We start from the raw sequence: 20,595 nt of genomic DNA on the forward strand, positions 1-20,595 counted from the left end.
AATCTGCAACCGCATGAATTATCATAAATTATCATAAATTAACATAAATTAACATAAATTAACATAAATTATAGTAATTTCAATGAAAGCAAAATGACCTAAATAACACCACATAAAGTCACATAAGCAACATAAAACTACGTAAACTGTATAAAAATACATGAAGCAACACAAAATAACATAAAGCAACACAAACAACATAAAAATCTGAAACCACATACATTATCATAAATTTACATAAATTAACATACATTAACATAAATTAACAGAAATTGTAGGAAGTTTAATGAAAGCAAAAGGACCAACATAACACCACATAAAGCAAAATAAAACAACATTAGCAACATAAAACTACATAACCTGCATAAAAAAACATAAAGCAACACAAAGGCCCTTATTCGGATATTATCGCAGTACAAATTTGTTCTCAAAATAGGCAAAACCATATGCACTGCATGTGGGGCAGATGAGTTTGAAGAAACTCAGGAGCCCGAGGTGTGCTCCCTACCACCAGTGCTGTGCCTAAACACGTGCATAGTAATTTCAATGAAAGCAAAATGACCTTATTAACACCACATAAAGTCACATAAGCAACATAAAACTACATAAACTGCATAAAAATACATGAAGCAACACAAAATAACATAAAGCAACACAAACAACATAAAAATCTGAAACCGCATAAATTAGCATAAATTTACATAAATTAACATACATTAACATAAATTAACAGAAATTGTAGGAAGTTTAATGAAAGCAAAAGGACCAACATAACACCACATAAAGCAAAATAAAACAACATTAGCAACATAAAACTACATAACCTGCATAAAAAAACATAAATCAACACAAAAACCATAACAAAACATAAACAACATAAAAATCTGCAACCGCATAAATTATCATAAATTATCATAAATTAACATAAATGAACATAAATTATAGTAATTTCAATGAAAGCAAAATGACCTAAATAACACCACATAAAGTCACATAAGCAACATAAAACTACATAAACTGCATAAAAATACATAAAGCAACACAAAATAACATAAAGCAACACAAACAACATAAAAATCTGAAACCACATAAATTATCATAAATTTACATAAATTAACATACATTAACATAAATTAACATAAATTGTAGGAAGTTTAATGAAAGCCAAAGGACCAACATAACACCACATAAAGCAAAATAAAACAACATTAGCAACATAAAACTACATAACCTGCATAAAAAAAACATAAATCAACACAAAAACCATAACAAAACATAAACAACATAAAAATCTGCAACCGCATAAATTATCATAAATTAACATAAATTAACATAAAGTAACATAAATTATAGTAATTTCAATGAAAGCAAAATGACCTAAATAACACCACATAAAGTCACATAAGCAACATAAAACTACATAAACTGCATAAAAATACATAAAGCAACACAAAATAACATAAAGCAACACAAACAACATAAAAATCTGAAACCACATAAATTATCATAAATTTACGTAAATTAACATAATTAACATAAATTAACAAAAATTGTAGGAAGTTTAATGAAAGCAAAAGGACCAACATAACACCACATAAAGCAAAATAAAACAACATTAGCAACATAAAAATACATAACCTGCATAAAAAAAACATAAATCAACACAAAAACCATAACACAACATAAACAACATAAAAATCTGCAACCGAATAAATTATCACAAATTATCATAAATTAACATAAATTAACATAAATTAACAAAAATTAACATAAATTATAGTAATTTCAATTAAAGCAAAATGACCTAAATAACACCACATAAAGTCACATAAGCAACATAAAACTACGTAAACTGCATAAAAATACATGAAGCAACACAAAATAACATAAAGCAACACAAACAACATAAAAATCTGAAACCGCATTAATTATCACAAATTTACATAATTTTACATAAATTTACATAAATGTACATACATTAACATAGATTAACATAGATTGTAGTAGTTTTCTGAAAGCAAAAGGACCTAAATAACACCACATAAAGCCACATGAGCAACATAAAACTACATAAACTGCATAAAAACACATGAAGCTACACAAAATAACATAAAGCAACACAAACAACATAAAAATCGGAAACCGCATAGATTATCATAAATTAACATAATTAACACAAATTAACTTACATTAACATAAATTGTAGTAATTTTTCTGAAAGCAAAAGGACCAACATAACACCACATAAAGCAACATAAGCAACATAAACAACCTAAAACTACATAAACTGCATAAAAAAACTTGAAGCAACACAAAATAACATAAAGCAACCCAAACAACATAAAAATCTGAAACCGCATAAATTATCATAAATGAACATATATTATCATAAATTAACATACATAATAGTAACTTCAATGAAAGCAAAATGACCAAAATAACACCACAGAAAGCAACATAAAACAACATTAGCAACATAAAAATACATAACCTGCATAAAAAACATAAAGCAACACAAAGGCCCTTATTCAGATATTATCGCAGTACACATTTGTTCTCAAAATAGGCAAAACCATATGCACTGCATGTGGGGCAGATGAGTTTGAAGAAACTCAGGAGACCGAGGTGTGCTCCCTACCACCAGTGCTGTGCCTAAACATGTGCAAAGGGGGCCGTGCTATCGAATGGGCTTATCTCCCGAAGGAGACGGGCCCCGTTTTTCCCTTAACCCCTCTCAACCATAAGGCCGAAGAGGGGAAAATAGGGAACGGTGGGTCCTCTTCACCGAAGCTTAGAGAGAACCTCTTTCCTCAACCCCCGGAAGGGTTAGGACGGTGGGTCCTCCGCACCCGAAGGTTTGGAGAGACCCTCAGTGGACTTCCTTCCACCTTGCGGCTCAGGGTCGGCCTCGGGGGGGACCGCAGCTCTCCCCAAAAGGCGAGAGCTTTGGCACGTTGGGGAAATGGAAGGCCCGTAAGGGTCGACCACACAACCCAAAAAAACGTAACAAACTACAGAAAACAGAAAACGTGAAAAGTGCATGAACGTGAGAAGAAGAGAAATAAATAATAAAGAGGACCCCAGCCAGAGGGCCGGGGTGGGGGTGTGAAAAATTGTCCTACCCCATCCAAAATGACGAGGTAAGGACGTGAAGCACTAACCTAGAGGGAAGTGCGCATTGCTAGTGCCATACTAGTGCATGGTGATTTTGGGATCACCCGTGCATGTTCGGCACCCCCGAGTTTCCCAGGGGGCACAGTGCAGCCTCGGACTCCAAGCAGCCGACCGATCAGCGTCCGACCAAGTCTTTCTCTGCTCCCATCATAGGGCACTTTCCAGCCCCTGGCATGGGAATGGGTACTCCACTGGGCTTTTCGAAAGACTCCCTTAGGGGCTGCACCCCCCTCAGAAGAGCAATCTAGTCAGTCTCAGTGTTTCTCCGATCCCAAGCTGGGCCTTTCGCGGTCTCCCCATCAGAGGCTACGAACCTCTAGAACAGGAGCCATCTACTCAGTCCCAGCCTTTCTCCGCTCCTTGGGAATGGATACTAGACTGAGCCTTTCGCTGGCTCATCCTTCCGGGGCTACGAACCCCGTCAAGAGAGTCAAACTACTAGGCTTAGTGTTTCTCCCCCCTCTTACCAGTGGATTTAAGGAAACAACACCTCCTACCAAAGGCAGAGGTGAAGGTACTCAGCCAGACTTTTCACCACTCCCAGGCAAAAAAGAGGGGTCCCACACCCTCTGCCCATCAGAGCAGCTACTCAGTCCAGCCTTTCTCTATTCTCTGCCAGAGGCCAGTCCATACCCACTGATTAGAACAGATACTACACTTGATCTTAGCCAAAAGGCTGAGATAACATGTGCAGAGAGAGTTACATTTGGGTGGGGTGTGTTGAAACTGAAATCTAAATTGCAGTGTAAACATAATGCAGCCAGTATTTATCCTGCACAGAAACAAAATAACTCACACAAATCTAACTCTCTCTTTACAAGTTACATCTGCCCCACCTGCTGTGCACATGGTTTTTCCCATTTTGAGAACAAATTTGTACTGTGATCAGATCTGAATAAGGGCCAAAAAAACATACAGTAACACAAACAACATAAAAATATGAAACCGCATAAATTATAATAAATTATCATAAATTGTCATAAATTAACATAAATGAACATACATTAACATAAATTAACATAAATTAACATAAATTGTAGTAAGTTTAATGAAAGCAAAAGTACCAACATAACACCACATAAAGCAACATAAAACAACATTAGTAACATAAAACTACATAACCTGCATAAAAAACATAAAGCAACACAAAAACCATAACACAACATAAACCACATAAAAATATGCAAACGCATAAATTATCATAAATTATCATAAATTATCATAAATTAACATAAATTAAAGTAATTTCAATGAAAGCAAAATGACCTAAATAACACCACATAAAGTCACATAAGCAACATAAAACTACATAAACTGCATAAAAATATATAAAGCAACACAAAATAACATAAAGCAACACAAACAACATACAAATCTGAAACCACATACATTATCATAAATTTACATAAATTAACATACATTAACATAAATTAACAGAAATTGTAGGAAGTTTAATGAAAGCAAAAGGACCAACATAACACCACATAAAGCAAAATAAAACAACATTAGCAACATAAAACTACATAACCTGCATAAAAAAACATAAAGCAACACAAAGGCCCTTATTCGGATATTATCGCAGTACAAATTTGTTCTCAAAATAGGCAAAACCATATGCACTGCATGTGGAGCAGATGAGTTTGAAGAAACTCAGGAGCCCGAGGTGTGCTCCCTACCACCAGTGCTGTGCCTAAACACGTGCATAGTAATTTCAATGAAAGCAAAATGACCTTAATAACACCACATAAAGTCACATAAGCAACATAAAACTACATAAACTGCATAAAAATACATGAAGCAACACAAAATAACATAAAGCAACACAAACAACATAAAAATCTGAAACCGCATAAATTAGCATAAATTTACATAAATTAACATACATTAACATAAATTAACAGAAATTGTAGGAAGTTTAATGAAAGCAAAAGGACCAACATAACACCACATAAAGCAAAATAAAACATTAGCAACATAAAACTACATAACCTGCATAAAAAAACATAAATCAACACAAAAACCATAACAAAACATAAACAACATAAAAATCTGCAACCGCATAAATTATCATAAATTATCATAAATTAACATAAATTAACATAAATTATAGTAATTTCAATGAAAGCAAAATGACCTAAATAACACCACATAAAGTCACATAAGCAACATAAAACTACATAAACTGCATAAAAATACATAAAGCAACACAAAATAACATAAAGCAACACAAACAACATAAAAATCTGAAACCACATAAATTATCATAAATTTACATAAATTAACATACATTAACATAAATTAACATAAATTGTAGGAAGTTTAATGAAAGCCAAAGGACCAACATAACACCACATAAAGCAAAATAAAACAACATTAGCAAGATAAAACTACATAACCTGCATAAAAAAACATAAATCAACACAAAAACCATAACAAAACATAAACAACATAAAAATCTGCAACCGCATGAATTATCATAAATTATCATAAATTAACATAAATTAACATAAATTATAGTAATTTCAATGAAAGCAAAATGACCTAAATAACACCACATAAAGTCACATAAGCAACATTAAACTACGTAAACTGTATAAAAATACATGAAGCAACACAAAATAACATAAAGCAACACAAACAACATAAAAATCTGAAACCACATAAATTATCATACATTATCATAAATTTTCATAAATTAACATAAATTAACATAAAGTAACATAAATTATAGTAATTTCAATGAAAGCAAAATGACCTAAATAACACCACATAAAGTCACATAAGCAACATAAAACTACATAAACTGCATAAAAATACATAAAGCAACACAAAATAACATAAAGCAACACAAACAACATAAAAATCTGAAACCACATAAATTATCATAAATTTACGTAAATTAACATAATTAACATAAATTAACAAAAATTGTAGGAAGTTTAATGAAAGCAAAAGGACCAACATAACACCACATAAAGCAAAATAAAACAACATTAGCAACATAAAACTACATAACCTGCATAAAAAAACATAAATCAACACAAAAACCATAACACAACATAAACAACATAAAAATCTGCAACCGAATAAATTATCACAAATTATCATAAATTAACATAAATTAACATAAATTAACATAAATTATAGTAATTTTAATTAAAGCAAAATGACCTAAATAACACCACATAAAGTCATATAAGCAACATAAAACTATGTAAACTGCATAAAAATACATGAAGCAACACAAAATAACATAAAGCAACACAAACAACATAAAAATCTAAAACCGCATTAATTATCACAAATTTACATAATTTTACATAAATTTACATAAATTTACATAAATTTACATACATTAACATAGATTAACATAGATTAACATAGATTGTAGTAGTTTTCTGAAAGCAAAAGGACCTAAATAACACCACATAAAGCCACATGAGCAACATAAAACTACATAAACTGCATAAAAACACATGAAGCTACACAAAATAACATAAAGCAACACAAACAACATAAAAATCGGAAACCGCATAGATGATCATAAATTTACATAAATTAACACAAATTAACACACATTAACATAAATTGTAGTAATTTTTCTGAAAGCAAAAGGACCAACATAACACCATATAAAGCAACATAAGCAACATAAACAACCTAAAACTACATAAACTGCATAAAAAAACTTGAAGCAACACAAAATAACATAAAGCAACCCAAACAACATAAAAATCTGAAACCGCATAAATTATCATAAATTAACATATATTATCATAAATTAACATACATAATAGTAACTTCAATGAAAGCAAAATGACCAAAATAACACCACAGAAAGCAACATAAAACAACATTAGCAACATAAAAATACATAACCTGCATAAAAAACATAAAGCAACACAAAGGCCCTTATTCAGATATTATCGCAGTACAAATTTGTTCTCAAAATAGGCAAAACCATATGCACTGCATGTGGGGCAGATGAGTTTGAAGAAACTCAGGAGACCGAGGTGTGCTCCCTACCACCAGTGCTGTGCCTAAACATGTGCAAAGGGGGCCGTGCTATCGAATGGGCTTATCTCCCGAAGGAGACGGGCCCCGTTTTTCCCTTAACCCCTCTCAACCATAAGGCCGAAGAGGGGAAAATAGGGAACGGTGGGTCCTCTTTACCGAAGCTTAGAGAGAACCTCTTTCCTCAACCCCCGGAAGGGTTAGGACGGTGGGTCCTCCGCACCCGAAGGTTTGGAGAGACCCTCAGTGGACTTCCTTCCACCTTGCGGCTCAGGGTCGGCCTCGGGGGGACCGCAGCTCTCCCCAAAAGGCGAGAGCTTTGGCACGTTGGGGAAATGGAAGGCCCGTAAGGGTCGACCACACAACCCAAAAAAACGTAACAAACTACAGAAAACAGAAAACGTGAAAAGTGCATGAACGTGAGAAGAAGAGAAATAAATAATAAAGAGGACCCCAGCCAGAGGGCCGGGGTGGGGGTGTGAAAAATTGTCCTACCCCATCCAAAATGACGAGGTAAGGACGTGAAGCACTAACCTAGAGGGAAGTGCGCAGTGCTAGTGCCATACTAGTGCATGGTGATTTTGGGATCACCCGTGCATGTTCGGCACCCCCGAGTTTCCCAGGGGGCACAGTGCAGCCTCGGACTCCAAGCAGCCGACCGATCAGCGTCCGACCAAGTCTTTCTCTGCTCCCATCATAGGGCACTTTCCAGCCCCTGGCATGGGAATGGGTACTCCACTGGGCTTTTCGAAAGACTCCCTTAGGGGCTGCACCCCCCTCAGAAGAGCAATCTAGTCAGTCTCAGTGTTTCTCCGATCCCAAGCTGGGCCTTTCGCGGTCTCCCCATCAGAGGCTACGAACCTCTAGAACAGGAGCCATCTACTCAGTCCCAGCCTTTCTCCGCTCCTTGGGAATGGATACTAGACTGAGCCTTTCGCTGGCTCATCCTTCCGGGGCTACGAACCCCGTCAAGAGAGTCAAACTACTAGGCTTAGTGTTTCTCCCCCCTCTTACCAGTGGATTTAAGGAAAACAACACCTCCTACCAAAGGCAGAGGTGAAGGTACTCAGCCAGACTTTTCACCACTCCCAGGCAAAAAAGAGGGGTCCCACACCCTCCGCCCATCAGAGCAGCTACTCAGTCCAGCCTTTCTCTATTCTCTGCCAGAGGCCAGTCCATACCCACTGATTAGAACAGATACTACACTTGATCTTAGCCAAAAGGCTGAGATAACATGTGCAGAGAGAGTTACATTTGGGTGGGGTGTGTTGAAACTGAAATCTAAATTGCAGTGTAAACATAATGCAGCCAGTATTTATCCTGCACAGAAACAAAATAACTCACACAAATCTAACTCTCTCTTTACAAGTTACATCTGCCCCACCTGCTGTGCACATGGTTTTTCCCATTTTGAGAACAAATTTGTACTGTGATCAGATCTGAATAAGGGCCAAAAAAAACATACAGTAACACAAACAACATAAAAATATGAAACCGCATAAATTATAATAAATTATCATAAATTGTCATAAATTAACATAAATGAACATGCATTAACATAAATTAACATAAATTAACATAAATTGTAGTAAGTTTAATGAAAGCAAAAGGACCAACATAACACCACATAAAGCAACATAAAACAACATTAGTAACATAAAACTACATAACCTGCATAAAAAACATAAAGCAACACAAAAACCATAACACAACATAAACCACATAAAAATATGCAACCGCATAAATTATCATAAATTATCATAAATTATCATAAATTAACATAAATTATAGTAATTTCAATGAAAGCAAAATGACCTAAATAACACCACATAAAGTCACATAAGCAACATAAAACTACATAAACTGCATAAAAATATATAAAGCAACACAAAATAACATAAAGCAACACAAACAACATAAAAATCTGAAACCACATACATTATCATAAATTTACATAAATTAACATACATTAACATAAATTAACATAAATTGTAGGAAGTTTAATGAAAGCCAAAGGACCAACATAACACCACATAAAGCAAAATAAAACAACATTAGCAACATAAAACTACATAACCTGCATAAAAAAAACATAAATCAACACAAAAACCATAACAAAACATAAACAACATAAAAATCTGCAACCGCATAAATTATCATAAATTATCATAAATTAACATAAATTAACATAAATTATAGTAATTTCAATGAAAGCAAAATGACCTAAATAACACCACATAAAGTCACATAAGCAACATAAAACTACATAAACTGCATACAAATACATAAAGCAACACAAAATAACATAAAGCAACACAAACAACATAAAAATCTGAAACCACATAATTATCATAAATTTACATAAATTAACATACATTAACATAAATTAACATAAATTGTAGGAAGTTTAATGAAAGCCAAAGGACCAACATAACACCACATAAAGCAAAATAAAACAACATTAGCAACATAAAACTACATAACCTGCATAAAAAAACATAAATCAACACAAAAACCATAACAAAACATAAACAACATAAAAATCTGCAACCGCATGAATTATCATAAATTATCATAAATTAACATAAATTAACATAAATTATAGTAATTTCAATGAAAGCAAAATGACCTAAATAACACCACATAAAGTCACATAAGCAACAGAAAACTACGTAAACTGTATAAAAATACATGAAGCAACACAAAATAACATAAAGCAACACAAACAACATAAAAATCTGAAACCACATAAATTATCATAAATTATCATACATTATCATAAATTTTCATAAATTAACATAAATTAACATAAAGTAACATAAATTATAGTAATTTCAATGAAAGCAAAATGACCTAAATAACACCACATAAAGTCACATAAGCAACATAAAACTACATAAACTGCATAAAAATACATAAAGCAACACAAAATAACATAAAGCAACACAAACAACATAAAAATCTGAAACCACATAAATTATCATAAATTTACGTAAATTAACATAATTAACATAAATTAACAAAAATTGTAGGAAGTTTAATGAAAGCAAAAGGACCAACATAACACCACATAAAGCAAAATAAAACAACATTAGCAACATAAAACTACATAACCTGCATAAAAAAAACATAAATCAACACAAAAACCATAACACAACATAAACAACATAAAAATCTGCAACCGAATAAATTATCACAAATTATCATAAAGTAACATAAATTAACATAAATTAACATAAATTAACATAAATTAACATAAATTATAGTAATTTCAATGAAAGCAAAATGACCTAAATAACACCACATAAAGTCACATAAGCAACATAAAACTACATAAACTGCATAAAAATACATAAAGCAACACAAAATAACATAAAGCAACACAAACAACATAAAAATCTGAAACCACATAAATTATCATAAATTTACGTAAATTAACATACATTAACATAAATTAACAAAAATTGTAGGAAGTTTAATGAAAGCAAAAGGACCAACATAACACCACATAAAGCAAAATAAAACAACATTAGCAACATAAAACTACATAACCTGCATAAAAAACATAAATCAACACAAAAACCATAACACAACATAAACAACATAAAAATCTGCAACCGAATAAATTATCACAAATTATCATAAATTAACATAAATTAACATAAATTAACATAAATTATAGTAATTTCAATTAAAGCAAAATGACCTAAATAACACCACATAAAGTCACATAAGCAACATAAAACTACGTAAACTGCATAAAAATACATGAAGCAACACAAAATAACATAAAGCAACACAAACAACATAAAAATCTGAAACCGCATTAATTATCACAAATTTACATAATTTTACATAAATTTACATAAATGTACATACATTAACATAGATTAACATAGATTGTAGTAGTTTTCTGAAAGCAAAAGGACCTAAATAACACCACATAAAGCCACATAAGCAACATAAAACTACATAAACTGCATAAAAACACATGAAGCTACACAAAATAACATAAAGCAACACAAACAACATAAAAATCGGAAACCGCATAGATTATCATAAATTAACATAATTAACACAAATTAACTTACATTAACATAAATTGTAGTAATTTTTCTGAAAGCAAAAGGACCAACATAACACCACATAAAGCAACATAAGCAACATAAACAACCTAAAACTACATAAACTGCATAAAAAAACTTGAAGCAACACAAAATAACATAAAGCAACCCAAACAACATAAAAATCTGAAACCGCATAAATTATCATAAATGAACATATATTATCATAAATTAACATACATAATAGTAACTTCAATAAAAGCAAAATGACCAAAATAACACCACAGAAAGCAACATAAAACAACATTAGCAACATAAAAATACATAACCTGCATAAAAAACATAAAGCAACACAAAGGCCCTTATTCAGATATTATCGCAGTACAAATTTGTTCTCAAAATAGGCAAAACCATATGCACTGCATGTGGGGCAGATGAGTTTGAAGAAACTCAGGAGACCGAGGTGTGCTCCCTACCACCAGTGCTGTGCCTAAACATGTGCAAAGGGGGCCGTGCTATCGAATGGGCTTATCTCCCGAAGGAGACGGGCCCCGTTTTTCCCTTAACCCCTCTCAACCATAAGGCCGAAGAGGGGAAAATAGGGAACGGTGGGTCCTCTTCACCGAAGCTTAGAGAGAACCTCTTTCCTCAACCCCCGGAAGGGTAAGGACGGTGGGTCCTCCGCACCCGAAGGTTTGGAGAGACCCTCAGTGGACTTCCTTCCACCTTGCGGCTCAGGGTCGGCCTCGGGGGGGACCGCAGCTCTCCCCAAAAGGCGAGAGCTTTGGCACGTTGGGGAAATGGAAGGCCCGTAAGGGTCGACCACACAACCCAAAAAAAGTAACAAACTACAGAAAACAGAAAACGTGAAAAGTGCATGAACGTGAGAAGAAGAGAAATAAATAATAAAGAGGACCCCAGCCAGAGGGCTGGGGTGGGGGTGTGAAAAATTGTCCTACCCCATCCAAAATGACGAGGTAAGGACGTGAAGCACTAACCTAGAGGGAAGTGCGCAGTGCTAGTGCCATACTAGTGCATGGTGATTTTGGGATCACCCGTGCATGTTCGGCACCCCCGAGTTTCCCAGGGGGCACAGTGCAGCCTCGGACTCCAAGCAGCCGACCGATCAGCGTCCGACCAAGTCTTTCTCTGCTCCCATCATAGGGCACTTTCCAGCCCCTGGCATGGGAATGGGTACTCCACTGGGCTTTTCGAAAGACTCCCTTAGGGGCTGCACCCCCCTCAGAAGAGCAATCTACTCAGTCTCAGTGTTTCTCCGATCCCAAGCTGGGCCTTTCGCGGTCTCCCCATCAGAGGCTATAAACCTCTAGAACAGGAGCCATCTACTCAGTCCCAGCCTTTCTCCGCTCCTTGGGAATGGATACTAGACTGAGCCTTTCGCTGGCTCATCCTTCCGGGGCTACGAACCCCGTCAAGAGAGTCAAACTACTAGGCTTAGCGTTTCTCCCCCCTCTTACCAGTGGATTTAAGGAAACAACACCTCCTACCAAAGGCAGAGGTGAAGGTACTCAGCCAGACTTTTCACCACTCCCAGGCAAAAAAGAGGGGTCCCACACCCTCCGCCCATCAGAGCAGCTACTCAGTCCAGCCTTTCTCTATTCTCTGCCAGAGGCCAGTCCATACCCACTGATTAGAACAGATACTACACTTGATCTTAGCCAAAAGGCTGAGATAACATGTGCAGAGAGAGTTACATTTGGGTGGGGTGTGTTGAAACTGAAATCTAAATTGCAGTGTAAACATAATGCAGCCAGTATTTATCCTGCACAGAAACAAAATAACTCACACAAATCTAACTCTCTCTTTACAAGTTACATCTGCCCCACCTGCTGTGCACATGGTTTTTCCCATTTTGAGAACAAATTTGTACTGTGATCAGATCTGAATAAGGGCCAAAAAAACATACAGTAACACAAACAACATAAAAATCTGAAACCGCATAAATTATAATAAATTATCATAAATTGTCATAAATTAACATAAATGAACATACATTAACATAAATTAACATAAATTAACATAAATTGTAGTAAGTTTAATGAAAGCAAAAGGACCAACATAACACCACATAAAGCAACATAAAACAACATTAGTAACATAAAACTACATAACCTGCATAAAAAACATAAAGCAACACAAAAACCATAACACAACATAAACCACATAAAAATATGCAACCGCATAAATTATCATAAATTATCATAAATTATCATAAATTAACATAAATTATAGTAATTTCAATGAAAGCCAAATGACCTAAATAACACCACATAAAGTCACATAAGCAACATAAAACTACATAAACTGCATAAAAATACATAAAGCAACACAAAATAACATAAAGCAACACAAACAACATAAAAATCTGAAACCACATAAATTATCATAAATTTACGTAAATTAACATAATTAACATAAATTAACAAAAATTGTAGGAAGTTTAATGAAAGCAAAAGGACCAACATAACACCACATAAAGCAAAATAAAACAACATTAGCAACATAAAACTACATAACCTGCATAAAAAAACATAAATCAACACAAAAACCATAACACAACATAAACAACATAAAAATCAGCAACCGAATAAATTATCATAAATTATCATAAATTATCATAAATTAACATAAATTAACATAAATTAACATAAATTATAGTAATTTCAATTAAAGCAAAATTACCTAAATAACACCACATAAAGTCACATAAGCAACATAAAACTACGTAAACTGCATAAAAATACATGAAGCAACACAAAATAACATAAAGCAACACAAACAACATAAAAATCTGAAACCGCATTAATTATCACAAATTTACATAATTTTACATACATTTACACAAATTTACATACATTAACATAGATTAACATAGATTAACATAGATTGTATTAGTTTTCTGAAAGCAAAAGGACCTAAATAACACCACATAAAGCCACATAAGCAACATAAAACTACATAAACTGCATAAAAACACATGAAGCTACACAAAATAACATAAAGCAACACAAACAACATAAAAATCTGAAACCGCATTAATTATCACAAATTTACATAATTTTACATAAATTTACATAAATGTACATACATTAACATAGATTAACATAGATTGTAGTAGTTTTCTGAAAGCAAAAGGACCTAAATAACACCACATAAAGCCACATAAGCAACATAAAACTACATAAACTGCATAAAAACACATGAAGCTACACAAAATAACATAAAGCAACACAAACAACATAAAAATCGGAAACCGCATAGATTATCATAAATTAACATAATTAACACAAATTAACTTACATTAACATAAATTGTAGTAATTTTTCTGAAAGCAAAAGGACCAACATAACACCACATAAAGCAACATAAGCAACATAAACAACCTAAAACTACATAAACTGCATAAAAAAACTTGAAGCAACACAAAATAACATAAAGCAACCCAAACAACATAAAAATCTGAAACCGCATAAATTAACATAAATTATAGTAATTTCAATTAAAGCAAAATTACCTAAATAACACCACATAAAGTCACATAAGCAACATAAAACTACGTAAACTGCATAAAAATACATGAAGCAACACAAAATAACATAAAGCAACACAAACAACATAAAAATCTGAAACCGCATTAATTATCACAAATTTACATAATTTTACATACATTTACACAAATTTACATACATTAACATAGATTAACATAGATTAACATAGATTGTATTAGTTTTCTGAAAGCAAAAGGACCTAAATAACACCACATAAAGCCACATAAGCAACATAAAACTACATAAACTGCATAAAAACACATGAAGCTACACAAAATAACATAAAGCAACACAAACAACATAAAAATCTGAAACCGCATTAATTATCACAAATTTACATAATTTTACATAAATTTACATAAATGTACATACATTAACATAGATTAACATAGATTGTAGTAGTTTTCTGAAAGCAAAAGGACCTAAATAACACCACATAAAGCCACATAAGCAACATAAAACTACATAAACTGCATAAAAACACATGAAGCTACACAAAATAACATAAAGCAACACAAACAACATAAAAATCGGAAACCGCATAGATTATCATAAATTAACATAATTAACACAAATTAACTTACATTAACATAAATTGTAGTAATTTTTCTGAAAGCAAAAGGACCAACATAACACCACATAAAGCAACATAAGCAACATAAACAACCTAAAACTACATAAACTGCATAAAAAAACTTGAAGCAACACAAAATAACATAAAGCAACCCAAACAACATAAAAATCTGAAACCGCATAAATTATCATAAATGAACATATATTATCATAAATTAACATACATAATAGTAACTTCAATGAAAGCAAAATGACCAAAATAACACCACAGGAAGCAACATAAAACAACATTAGCAACATAAAAATACATAACCTGCATAAAAAACATAAAGCAACACAAAGGCCCTTATTCAGATATTATCGCAGTACAAATTTGTTCTCAAAATAGGCAAAACCATATGCACTGCATGTGGGGCAGATGAGTTTGAAGAAACTCAGGAGACCGAGGTGTGCTCCCTACCACCAGTGCTGTGCCTAAACATGTGCAAAGGGGGCCGTGCTATCGAATGGGCTTATCTCCCGAAGGAGACGGGCCCCGTTTTTCCCTTAACCCCTCTCAACCATAAGGCCGAAGAGGGGAAAATAGGGAACGGTGGGTCCTCTTCACCGAAGCTTAGAGAGAACCTCTTTCCTCAACCCCCGGAAGGGTAAGGACGGTGGGTCCTCCGCACCCGAAGGTTTGGAGAGACCCTCAGTGGACTTCCTTCCACCTTGTGGCTCAGGGTCGGCCTCGGGGGGGACCGCAGCTCTCCCCAAAAGGCGAGAGCTTTGGCACGTTGGGGAAATGGAAGGCTTGTAAGGGTCGACCACACAACCCAAAAAAAGTAACAAACTACAGAAAACAGAAAACGTGAAAAGTGCATGAACGTGAGAAGAAGAGAAATAAATAATAAAGAGGACCCCAGCCAGAGGGCTGGGGTGGGGGTGTGAAAAATTGTCCTACCCCATCCAAAATGACGAGGTAAGGACGTGAAGCACTAACCTAGAGGGAAGTGCGCAGTGCTAGTGCCATACTAGTGCATGGTGATTTTGGGATCACCCGTGCATGTTCGGCACCCCCGAGTTTCCCAGGGGGCACAGTGCAGCCTCGGACTCCAAGCAGCCGACCGATCAGCGTCCGACCAAGTCTTTCTCTGCTCCCATCATAGGGCACTTTCCAGCCCCTGGCATGGGAATGGGTACTCCACTGGGCTTTTCGAAAGACTCCCTTAGGGGCTGCACCCCCCTCAGAAGAGCAATCTACTCAGTCTCAGTGTTTCTCCGATCCCAAGCTGGGCCTTTCGCGGTCTCCCCATCAGAGGCTATAAACCTCTAGAACAGGAGCCATCTACTCAGTCCCAGCCTTTCTCCGCTCCTTGGGAATGGATACTAGACTGAGCCTTTCGCTGGCTCATCCTTCCGGGGCTACGAACCCCGTCAAGAGAGTCAAACTACTAGGCTTAGTGTTTCTCCCCCCTCTTACCAGTGGATTTAAGGAAACAACACCTCCTACCAAAGGCAGAGGTGAAGGTACTCAGCCAGACTTTTCACCACTCCCAGGCAAAAAAGAGGGGTCCCACACCCTCCGCCCATCAGAGCAGCTACTCAGTCCAGCCTTTCTCTATTCTCTGCCAGAGGCCAGTCCATACCCACTGATTAGAACAGATACTACACTTGATCTTAGCCAAAAGGCTGAGATAACATGTGCAGAGAGAGTTACATTTGGGTGGGGTGTGTTGAAACTGAAATCTAAATTGCAGTGTAAACATAATGCAGCCAGTCTTTATCCTGCACAGAAACAAAATAACTCACACAAATCTAACTCTCTCTTTACAAGTTACATCTGCCCCACCTGCTGTGCACATGGTTTTTCCCATTTTGAGAACAAATTTGTACTGTGATAAGATCTGAATAAGGGCCAAAAAAACATACAGTAACACAAACAACATAAAAATCTGAAACCGCATAAATTATAATAAATTATCATAAATTGTCATAAATTAACATAAATGAACATACATTAACATAAATTAACATAAATTAACATAAATTGTAGTAAGTTTAATGAAAGCAAAAGGACCAACATAACACCACATAAAGCAACATAAAACAACATTAGTAACATAAAACTACATAACCTGCATAAAAAACATAAAGCAACACAAAAACCATAACACAACATAAACCACATAAAAATATGCAACCGCACAAATTATCATAAATTATCATAAATTATCATAAATTAACATAAATTATAGTAATTTCAATGAAAGCAAAATGACCTAAATAACACCACATAAAGTCACATAAGCAACATAAAACTACATAAACTGCATAAAAATATATAAAGCAACACAAAATAACATAAAGCAACACAAACAACATAAAAATCTGAAACCACATACATTATCATAAATTTACATAAATTAACATACATTAACATAAATTAACAGAAATTGTAGGAAGTTTAATGAAAGCAAAAGGACCAACATAACACCACATAAAGCAAAATAAAACAACATTAGCAACATAAAACTACATAACCTGCATAAAAAAACATAAAGCAACACAAAGGCCCTTATTCGGATATTATCGCAGTACAAATTTGTTCTCAAAATAGGCAAAACCATATGCACTGCATGTGGGGCAGATGAGTTTGAAGAAACTCAGGAGCCCGAGGTGTGCTCCCTACCACCAGTGCTGTGCCTAAACACGTGCATAGTAATTTCAATGAAAGCAAAATGACCTTAATAACACCACATAAAGTCACATAAGCAACATAAAACTACATAAACTGCATAAAAATACATGAAGCAACACAAAATAACATAAAGCAACACAAACAACATAAAAATCTGAAACCGCATAAATTAGCATAAATTTACATAAATTAACATACATTAACATAAATTAACAGAAATTGTAGGAAGTTTAATGAAAGCAAAAGGACCAACATAACACCACATAAAGCAAAATAAAACAACATTAGCAACATAAAACTACATAACCTGCATAAAAAACATAAATCAACACAAAAACCATAACAAAACATAAACAACATAAAAATCTGCAACCGCATGAATTATCATAAATTATCATAAATTAACATAAATTAACATAAATTAACATAAATTATAGTAATTTCAATGAAAGCAAAATGACCTAAATAACACCACATAAAGTCACATAAGCAACATAAAACTACGTAAACTGTATAAAAATACATGAAGCAACACAAAATAACATAAAGCAACACAAACAACATAAAAATCTGAAACCACATACATTATCATAAATTTACATAAATTAACATACATTAACATAAATTAACAGAAATTGTAGGAAGTTTAATGAAAGCAAAAGGACCAACATAACACCACATAAAGCAAAATAAAACAACATTAGCAACATAAAACTACATAACCTGCATAAAAAAACATAAAGCAACACAAAGGCCCTTATTCAGATATTATCGCAGTACAAATTTGTTCTCAAAATAGGCAAAACCATATGCACTGCATGTGGGGCAGATGAGTTTGAAGAAACTCAGGAGCCCGAGGTGTGCTCCCTACCACCAGTGCTGTGCCTAAACACGTGCATAGTAATTTCAATGAAAGCAAAATGACCTTAATAACACCACATAAAGTCACATAAGCAACATAAAACTACATAAACTGCATAAAAATACATGAAGCAACACAAAATAACATAAAGCAACACAAACAACATAAAAATCTGAAACCACATACATTATCATAAATTTACATAAATTAACATACATTAACATAAATTAACAGAAATTGTAGGAAGTTTAATGAAAGCAAAAGGACCAACATAACACCACATAAAGCAAAATAAAACAACATTAGCAACATAAAACTACATAACCTGCATAAAAAAACATAAAGCAACACAAAGGCCCTTATTCGGATATTATCGCAGTACAAATTTGTTCTCAAAATAGGCAAAACCATATGCACTGCATGTGGGGCAGATGAGTTTGAAGAAACTCAGGAGCCCGAGGTGTGCTCCCTACCACCAGTGCTGTGCCTAAACACGTGCATAGTAATTTCAATGAAAGCAAAATGACCTTAATAACACCACATAAAGTCACATAAGCAACATAAAACTACATAAACTGCATAAAAATACATGAAGCAACACAAAATAACATAAAGCAACACAAACAACATAAAAATCTGAAACCGCATAAATTAGCATAAATTTACATAAATTAACATACATTAACATAAATTAACAGAAATTGTAGGAAGTTTAATGAAAGCAAAAGGACCAACATAACACCACATAAAGCAAAATAAAACAACATTAGCAACATAAAACTACATAACCTGCATAAAAAACATAAATCAACACAAAAACCATAACAAAACATAAACAACATAAAAATCTGCAACCGCATGAATTATCATAAATTATCATAAATTAACATAAATTAACATAAATTAACATAAATTATAGTAATTTCAATGAAAGCAAAATGACCTAAATAACACCACATAAAGTCACATAAGCAACATAAAACTACGTAAACTGTATAAAAATACATGAAGCAACACAAAATAACATAAAGCAACACAAACAACATAAAAATCTGAAACCACATACATTATCATAAATTTACATAAATTAACATACATTAACATAAATTAACAGAAATTGTAGGAAGTTTAATGAAAGCAAAAGGACCAACATAACACCACATAAAGCAAAATAAAACAACATTAGCAACATAAAACTACATAACCTGCATAAAAAAACATAAAGCAACACAAAGGCCCTTATTCGGATATTATCGCAGTACAAATTTGTTCTCAAAATAGGCAAAACCATATGCACTGCATGTGGGGCAGATGAGTTTGAAGAAACTCAGGAGCCCGAGGTGTGCTCCCTACCACCAGTGCTGTGCCTAAACACGTGCATAGTAATTTCAATGAAAGCAAAATGACCTTAATAACACCACATAAAGTCACATAAGCAACATAAAACTACATAAACTGCATAAAAATACATGAAGCAACACAAAATAACATAAAGCAACACAAACAACATAAAAATCTGAAACCGCATAAATTAGCATAAATTTACATAAATTAACATACATTAACATAAATTAACAGAAATTGTAGGAAGTTTAATGAAAGCAAAAGGACCAACATAACACCACATAAAGCAAAATAAAACAACATTAGCAACATAAA

At 33.8% G+C, this 20,595-nt stretch overlaps 4 pseudogenes; all 4 read right to left on the bottom strand.

The window, feature by feature from the left end:
* Window positions 1-3,726: 3,726 nt before the first annotated feature.
* LOC146006116 (U2 spliceosomal RNA) lies at window positions 3,727-3,862 on the bottom strand (annotated as a pseudogene).
* A 4,426-nt stretch (window positions 3,863-8,288) lies between these two features.
* On the bottom strand, window positions 8,289-8,424 carry LOC146006129 (U2 spliceosomal RNA; annotated as a pseudogene).
* A 4,391-nt stretch (window positions 8,425-12,815) lies between these two features.
* On the bottom strand, window positions 12,816-12,951 carry LOC146006131 (U2 spliceosomal RNA; annotated as a pseudogene).
* Window positions 12,952-16,941: 3,990 nt separating this feature from the next.
* On the bottom strand, window positions 16,942-17,077 carry LOC146006189 (U2 spliceosomal RNA; annotated as a pseudogene).
* Between the last annotated feature and the right edge of the window lie 3,518 nt (window positions 17,078-20,595).

This window comes from Crinia signifera, chromosome 5 (assembly GCF_055691185.1).
Source record: "Crinia signifera chromosome 5, ASM5569118v1, whole genome shotgun sequence".
NCBI lineage: Eukaryota > Metazoa > Chordata > Amphibia > Anura > Myobatrachidae > Crinia > Crinia signifera.